We start from the raw sequence: 9,430 nt of genomic DNA on the forward strand, positions 1-9,430 counted from the left end.
TTTTTTTATGCACGAAACAACGGCTGTGGTTCACAAGAACTCTAGCGATGGCTTTTGACTGTTGAGAGGAACGGCGATTTGCACTGATAAACCGGCCGTCGTCTGCTACGACCCTTGCGTGACCCTGCTTCCGGGCTTTTCTTTTTTTAAACTTTCACAACTTCGAATTGTTCTGATCTTGTCTTGATGAAAAACGAATTCTTTTATGATTAAAGAATGTTTGTGTAACAAGCTGTCAATTTATTATTTAGATTTTAAAAGTTAGGTCTAGCGCAAAAACGAGGCGCCGTTGTTGTTAACGGAACAAGTCTACGAAAATAAATTCTTTGAAAATGTCTCACGCTCGACAGAAAGCAGCCAGGATGTTCCCGTTCGGTGAGCGTTCAAATGGAAGTATGCTTGTACTGTAACTAGACGCTCGGGGAGCTCTGTGATGGTTTACGGGAGGCTTACTGTGCCTTTAAACGAACGGTTTGACTAAACACTACGCGACCGCATCCCAGACGAACCTAGCCGTGTGTTTTGTTTCTCTGACTTAAAACTCGGTACAAAGTATGATAATGTTGTACAGATACTGGATATATAAAAAATATTACACGTACATGATTTAGTTTGAGGCCCAGCAAGGTAGTGCAAGGTCGCGTGCAGTCGCGTGCGGTCGCGCAGTCTTTAGTCAGACCGAAAGCGAATGTTGCCACTTGCGGACCGCTTGCTTCTCCCCAGCTTTGAATCGAGGCAGCTGTCAATCTGCTGTCGCATCAACTGGCTCTACAGGTAAATCCCATTTATCAGTCTGTAAAACTTTCTTAAAGTGTTCCTAACCTTGCTGTATTCTGCCACAGGGGTTATACTATAGAGATAGAGAATTTGCAACATTATTCGGCACGTTTCTCAGTCTCCCCCGCCATTTTGACGCGCATGAGGCATGTTTTAATCATGGATGTGCAAACGCTGTGTGGAGTACGCTCATTTTTTTGAAAATACACCAAGTTTGTTTGAGAATACTCAAAGTGCAAAACAGGGGTTCCCAGGTCTGAATATGCGTTTGAATCATTATATATTTTGGACGTTTTAGATTTCCATTTCGTAAAAATCTATGACCCATGGTATAGGCCATACATCATTACATGAGGGGGGAGGGAGTGCGGTGCTATTACCTGCACACAGCACACACACGTGCCATTGGACGTACCTTTATTGGGTTTGTGTGTGTGTGTGTGTGTGTGTTTTATATATTTTCTATAAATATTTATATCCATGCATATAAAGTCATGTACAAAAAAAAATCAATTAAAAAAAAAATTTGTCCCAGTCCATACATGATTCATTACATGGGTGAACGAATCTTGCTTTTTATATTTAGTCAAGTTTTGACTAAATATTTTAACATCGAGGGGGAATCGAAACGAGGGTCGTGGTGTATGTGCGTGTGTCTGTGTGTGTGTGTGTCTGTGTGTGTGTGTGTAGAGCGATTCAGACTAAACTACTGGACCGATCTTTATGAAATTTGACATGAGAGTTCCTGGGTATGAAATCCCCGAACGTTTTTTTCATTTTTTTGATAAATGTCTTTGATGACGTCATATCCGGCTTTTCGTGAAAGTTGAGGCGGCACTGTCACGCCCTCATTTTTCAACCAAATTGGTTGAAATTTTGGTCAAGTAATCTTCGACGAAGCCCGGGGTTCGGTATTGCATTTCAGCTTGGTGGCTTAAAAATTAATTAATGACTTTGGTCATTAAAAATCTGAAAATTGTAAAAAAAAATAAAAATTTATAAAACGATCCAAATTTACGTTTATCTTATTCTCCATCATTTGCTGATTCCAAAAACATATAAATATGTTATATTCGGATTAAAAACAAGCTCTGAAAATTAAATATATAAAAATTATTATCAAAATTTTTTTTTCGAAATCAATTTAAAAACACTTTCATCTTATTCCTTGTCGGTTCCTGATTCCAAAAATATATAGATATGATATGTTTGGATTAAAAACACGCTCAGAAAGTTAAAACGAATAGAGGTACAGAAAAGCGTGCTATGCAGCATAGCGTAACCACTACCCCGCTCTTCTTGTCAATTTCACTGCCTATGCCGTGAGCGGTGGACCACGAGTATACGGTCTTGCTGCGTTGCATTGGGTTCAGTTTCATTCTGTGAGTTCGACAGCTACTTGACTAAATATTGTATTTTCGCCTTACGCGACTTGTTCTACTTCTCTTACCCATGGCATAGGCCATACATGTGGGGGTTTCTATTACCTGAAAACAGCATCCACACACACGCGCACACGTTCCATTGGACGTACATTTATTGTGTGTGTGTGTTTGTCTGTGTGTGTGTTTATGGATGCGTGCACTCGATTGTGTGTGTGTTTGAACCATGTATATATTTTCTGTTATTTACACTATGCGTTTGAAACATTATATATTTTAGACGTCATACTTTTTGTTCGTATCTTCACGATGGCTTTTACCTTTAATGCTTAATGCTTCCAACTTTCAAAGCGCTGCAAGGGTGGGAAGAGATGCGCACTTTCATCACTGTGTGTGTGTGTGTGTGTGTGTGTGTGTGTGTGTGTGTGTGTGTGTGTGTGTGTGTGTGTGTGTGTGTGATCATTTGGGAGGGGGGGCTGGATTTTTACACCAATGAGCAAACGTATAAAGAGAAAATTTTGTTCATGTAGACGTAATCATCCAAACGTCATTCCTGCCAAAACAAATCATTTTTCAGTGTTGCATACTCCTGTGTATAAGGTATATATTTTTCTTTTATCTTCAGATATGGCGTCCCAACGACCAACTCACTCAGTCACTGCGACCTCACTTCAAGACGGTGACCACAACTTGGCCTGTGAAGCAGTACCCCGACTTCGACAAAAACAAATATGCATGACTTACTAAGTTACTTGACTTATTCCTGTAGACACCCTGTGGAGCATAGGGCCGCAACAACTCCTCGCCAACACACCCGGTTCTGGGCAGCTCCTTTCAGTCGGGGCCACGTCGTGCCAGCTGCCTTTGTTTGTACGGATTAGCTGTTCTCTTTTCCTCGAAACCTCCCCTTGTTGCATCCTAGTTCTTTAGTTGTTTCTAGTTTTCCGTTGATGTTGTGTTTTGGTCTTCTTCATAAGTAGTCTTGTTCAAAATTAAAAAAACTCAAACTTCTTTTTTGGCTCACGTAATGGCGTAAGAGGGTTAGACGTCACGCGAAGGAATTACTGAAAGTCTCGGTCATTGTTATTTCACACACACGCGCGCACACACACAGACACACATACACCACGACCCTCGTCTCGATTCCCCCTCTATGTTAAAACATTTAGTCAAAACTTGACTAAATGTAAAAAAACAGAGATACAAAAAAGCGTGCTATCCCGTGCTCAGCGCTATTCTGGGCCCGTATGCTTATGGGGGAAGTTCGCGACAACTCCCGAAGTTTTGAGTGACATCGGAAGTACTTGCCTCACTTTCGTATGCATGGGCCGGAAAAAGGGTTTACCTCGAAGCAAAGCGAGGAAGTAACTCAGGGTATTTTGCGCCTACTTCTAAAGTTTTGAGTGACATCGGAAGTACATCCTCACTTTCGCATGCATGGGACGAAAAAAGAGTTTACTTTGGAAGCTAACGAGGAAGTAAATGAGGGTAAATGTACTACAGCCAGACCCAGTAGTAAACACGCTACTTCCACAGTTTCTCAGTGCAAAAAGGCAGGGCTTTTCTTCAGTTTTTCATGTCAAACCGAGCTGACGCTCCCAAAGAGAGAAAATAGAGGGAAAAGTCGTATCTTCTGCATGCATTTCGTGCAAATTTCCCTGAATACAAACCTGAGTTGCCAGCTTTGACTTTTGTTTGTTCTGGGTCATTGGCCACCACTCTTTCATTCCCGCTTATACGAGGGGGTTACTGTGTTTCTATGAAAATGGGCGTCGTTGTGTGCATGTGTGAGTGTGTGTGTGTGTGTGTGTGTGTGTGTGTTCGACGTTATGTGTGTGTTCGACGGTGTGTGTGTGTGTGTGTGTGTGTGTGTGTGTGTGTGTGTGTGTGTGTGTACCCACTCCCCACACTATGATGAGCTGACTATATTTGCGCCTTGATATTTTATTCATGTTCTTACGTTTTATGCTGTTTATTGTGATTCACCACACCCGAGTTTATCGTAATTGAGATAATAAAGTGTTCTATGTCTATGTATTATGTCTAATACACATGCACACACGCACGTAGGCTACAAAAATCCAATCTTGACTTTGAACTTTATATAAACATACATCCTCTTCACAATTAACGAGGACAAACGTAATTTACAAACACCTAAGTACAACAATTTTTCTGTTTTAAAAATTCGGACACACATTTTCTCAAATAATATGAAATTCGCTGAACTTATCTTCTTTTCACTACACCTTATATCTTGATTCCCAAACAATGGAGTTCTGCCTTTTTAAATTTACCAGTAACACAAACATTCGCTCTGACCAAACTATTTTTGTCCAGCAGTTTTACCGATACACAATCATTAAAAAAACACTACAAAAAGAGTTTTAAGTTAACCGACTTCGCTACCTAAACAACCTTTTTTTATTGTCCCCAACATTCTGGTCAACGAAATCATTATTATAGACAGTCATTCTATTTAAGGACAATTATCACAGCTTTCGTTCAACCAGTTAAAAACAACAATTATAGTAAAAGCTACAGCGCGATCAACGTTTGCCCATTTACGAACTCGCGATGAGATTTGTTTCTTCTGGTCACCAAGCCTACCGTTTACAAACGCATGCGCACTAATTGGGATTCCCCCAATTTTCTCGACCTTGACCTCAGAACTCTCGAAGCCACTACTTCGGCGTTCAATTTAGCTCGTGCATACCGAGTAGCTGGCAACTTTGCTTTCGAAGTTCCCACTTCCAATGTCAAGGGCCTCTCGCTTGACATAATTATACGACGATATCGCATCTCAAGGGTCCTTACCCATCCAAAAGAAACCTCCAGCGCATACTACAATTGCAGGACATTCCGTTTTTAAAGGCAGCTCATTGGGAAATTATCTCAGACACAATATCGAAGACGTGAAATGCGTCAATCGAGCAACTGTCGTAACTTGGCTACAATGAGACGGTCTCCTACCTTGCACCATAGACACGGACTGTGACATTCTTGTTTAATTTAGGTGAAATGCTTAAAACAGAGTGACTCAAAAGCGACAGTTCGATCAGTTACTGACCGAAAAAAACGTGCTCGAGTCATTCGGCGAAGGTGGCGAGCTTTCAAACCAGCACGACTGAATAACTCAGAATGCCTTTTTTCATCATGCCTCTATTCTACACGAGTAACATAGTGCAGTGGTAACGGTTCCGGACTCTCGTTCATTTGCTCCGGGTTCAAGTTCCGCCGGGAGCTATATATTTTTTATTAATCTTTTCCTTTTTAAGCCTCCGCAATTGCATTCCGGCTGCAAAAACCGGGTTTTGCCTCTGTGTTAATTTTATTCATTTGCTTTGAAAAAATCATATCATGTCTTGACTTTCAACTGTACGCGCGTGTGTATATGTGTGTCACTACGGTGAGTATGTGTGTGTGTGTGTGTGTGTGTGTGTGACGTGTCACTTGTGTCATCATAGTTTCAGTGTGTGTATGAGTGTAGATTGAGAGAGAATGAGAGAAAGTGAGAGAGAGTGAGTGTGTGGTTATTTGTTTGTGACTGTGTGCGTGCGTGTATGGGTGCGTGTGTGTGTGTATATGTGTGCGCCGCGCGAGCGCGCGTGTGTGTGTGTGTGTGCAGTGTGTGGTGTGTGTGTGTGTTTATGTGTGCCGTCAGTGTCACTTGTGTCATAGTGTCAGTATGTGCATGAGTGTACGTTTGTCTGTGTGTGCGTGTGTCGTAAGAGAGAGAGAGAGAGAGAGAGAGAGCGACACTTCTTTGGCAATTTTGGACCAGACAGCGTCTTTATGTTTAACAGTTAGACTGTTCTGAAATTTGGACAGAATAACCGTTCTTTCGTAAAACACTTCTGTCAAGAGTACAGCAATTTCACCATCTGAAAAAGGCGCAGAACGCCCCTCTGTGTCTACTTTCTTTTTGAGCGGCACACGTGCCTTGCCATTTTCGTTGACTGCCATGTTGATAGAAACGTGCGCATGCGTATTAGTAGGGATTCCCCCAATTTCCCCGACCTTGACCTTAATACTCTCGCTGTCACTACTTTGGCGTTCAAGTCAGTTCATGCATTGTGAACAGTTAGAAAGTTGACTTCGGGAGTTCCCACTTCGAAAAGAGGCCTCTACTTCCAGTGTTTCTTACTTCTAGTTCATGCATACGGGCCCAGACTAGTCAATTTCACCGCCTTTGCCACGAGCGGTGGACTGACGATGCTACGAGTATACGGTATTGGTGAAAAAAATGCAGTGCGTTCAGTTTCATTGTGTGAGAACGACAGCTTGACTAAATGTTGTATTTTCGCCTTACGCGACTTGTTGAGATATGCTCTGCACACTGCACATACACCAATTCAGTCCTAGGGAGACAGGCCTCGCTCTCCGCTCTTGTTGAAACTTTCAATCAATACTGCACTGAATGCATAGAATACAACATCTATGACTGAATGTAACAATGACTGGGTCAGGGACATCTATTTTTAGTAATGACGTCAGTGATTGTGTCACGTGCCGCTGTCGTGGCTGTGCGAACAACATGTACGCAGTATGGCTGCCATTAAAAACTGTACCTATTGTTTGGGTGTCATGATGTTTTTATGTTTTCTAGGCTAGAAAATCATATCGGATCATGAGATAGATATCTCATGTCATATTTATTGACCCACCGATATGTTGGCTGCATGCCTCCCAAATGAGCATGTCTTATCTACGCTTATCCTGCCTTTATAAGTTATCAATATCACGATCAGCTAATCTCACTGTACCAGCAAACATTCCTACTCACCCTGTCCTTGAGCCGTATAGCCACGCCACAAGAAATTCCTTCTGTGATATTCATTCGTTTTCTCTTTGCAGTGAAGCCATTTTGCAAAGCTGATCGATGAAGCATTGATTAAAACAAAAAAGTCTACTCATCGGTAATCTCCGTTCACAAACTGTTGGGAAGCATACCCATTTGGGGCCAGTAACCAGTTTTGAAAACTAAAGTTATTTCAGTATTGCATGAAAAAAGACTTAGCCGGACGCACTGTGACTATGTTAGTTTGCGGTTTTTATTAGTGATGTACATGACCAGGTCTTGTCAACTGATCAAGTTTATAATTAGGGGCGGATCCAGGGGGGGGGGGGTACGCCCCCCCAGCCTAAAAATAATGTAATAAAAGAAGAACACATTTGAAAATAAAGAAAAACTGATACTCAGATTGCACCAGATTCCTCCATTTTCCTTGATTTTCATCACATTTTTCGGGGATGGGGGCCTTTATCTTCTAAGAGAAGGTTTTGGAAAGTAGTTGGGTAATTTGTTGGCTCAGCTTGCACCAGGTCGTTCAATTGTCGTTGTTTTGATCCAAACTTAATTGTCTTCTTCAATTTACTTTTTGGAAGGTGTGGGATAAGTTTCTTGGCTCAGCTGATTGGCAGATTGCACCAGATTGCTCCATTTTCTTTGTTTTTATCTACATTTTCCAGGGGGGGGGGCATGCCCCCGTACCCCCCGGCCTGGGTTTCGAACTCTTTGCGCCCTCAACTGAACGCTTCGCGGCGGCGTCTAATTGTCCCTAAAAGAAATTTGGACCCCCCCCCCCCCCATTAAAAAGGATGTGATCCGCCCCTCAAGTTTATCAAAGTTGTAATCAGGAAAATCATGTTTAACTACATGTAGCTATGTGTGATTGGTGCAGCTATGCCGTTAAAATCAAACTATTTGGAATCAGCCTGTTACAACAATAGAATACAATGATATTGTATTATATCAAAATGAAAAATTGTATTGTTTCTGATAGTAAATTAACAACAACATTAAAACACATCAATATATAAGCAAATTAATATAGCTATTCTGATAGACACGTGGGGGAATTCGGGGCCTGTGATTGGATGGTCTCCAGGGGCGGAGCAGTTATAAGCCCGAGGGGGGGGGGGGGGGGTTACAACCAGGGGTCCAGGGGTCGGTAGAGGTGAGGTACCGTGGCTACGCCCCGTTGGGGGGGGGTCTGGGAGGCAAAGCCCCCCTGAAGCTGAAGAATTTTAGCTATCTTATAAACAATTTGTGGCTTATCCTTGATTTTAAACATGCCGTCAACTGGTGTCAGCAGCCACTCATTATTTCTTTTGAAGTTAGTATTAAATAATGGCAATTTATCTTCCATGATATCTCCGACATCATATAGTATCCCCAGGGGTGGATCACATCATTTTTATTTAAGGGGGGGTTTCCAAATTACTTTTAGGGACAATTCGACGACACGAAGCGTTTAGCTGAGGGCGCAAAGCGTTCAAACCTCCTAGGGGCATGCCCCCCCCCCCCCCCCCGGAAAATGTTGATTAAAAACAAGAAAAATGGTGCAATCTGAGCCAAGAAACTCCCCCTCAATACACCTTGCAAAAAGTAAATTTAAGAAGACAAATTCGGATCAAACCAAGGACAAATGGGCGATCTGATGCAACCTGAGCCAGCAAATTACCCAACTACTTTGCAAAACCGACACTTAGAAGACAAAGGCCGGCTCCTAGAGGGGTCCGGGGGCATGCCCCCCCCCCCCCCCCGGAAATCTTTTGACAAAAATCAAGGAAAATGGAGCAATCTGGTGAATCTGAGCCATCAGGGTTTTTTTTTACAAAAATGAGTGAAACGTGTTGGTGGGGACTGAAGAAAAAATATTTCGGCGAAAGAAAATTTCGTGACACCCCAAAATTCGATTTCTTCGAAAACGTATACCGAGTGGTTATACGTCCCTTGAATGAGAATTGGTTGGATAAATTTGGCCCCATGAATGTAAGGTACCCAAGGTCGCTCATCAGTACTATCGAAGGGTGTTTTTTGTTCAGTGTGGAGTTTATACAAGATCAACGAGGCCGAGGGCTAGGGGCTAATATATGTGACCACAGGGGCCAATCTCAAATCGCGTGCACCGGTATCGTCCAGTCTTCCGACTTCCCATCACCCAATTCCTTCACATCTTCAGCCCCCTCTTCCTGATTAATCCTAGTCTTCCCTTTTTATTGTGTTTCAGGAAAAACAAACATGGACAAATAAACTGTTGGTATGGGCTGAATGTAACTCAGTGGCTTCATATCTTCAACACGGATATTTTATTCGCTACCGACTTGGGAATAATTCTCGAACCGTTTGCGAATATATTTTTTGACGACGAGCGTTAACATAGCCTTTAGTACACGTAAGCGCACAGAACGACGCACACACTCATAAACTTTTGTCAAAAGGCACGAACAAAATGTAACAGGGGATCGATACATGCCGAAAAGTG

Source organism: Littorina saxatilis, linkage group LG16, assembly GCF_037325665.1.
Source record: "Littorina saxatilis isolate snail1 linkage group LG16, US_GU_Lsax_2.0, whole genome shotgun sequence".
Taxonomy (NCBI): domain Eukaryota; kingdom Metazoa; phylum Mollusca; class Gastropoda; order Littorinimorpha; family Littorinidae; genus Littorina; species Littorina saxatilis.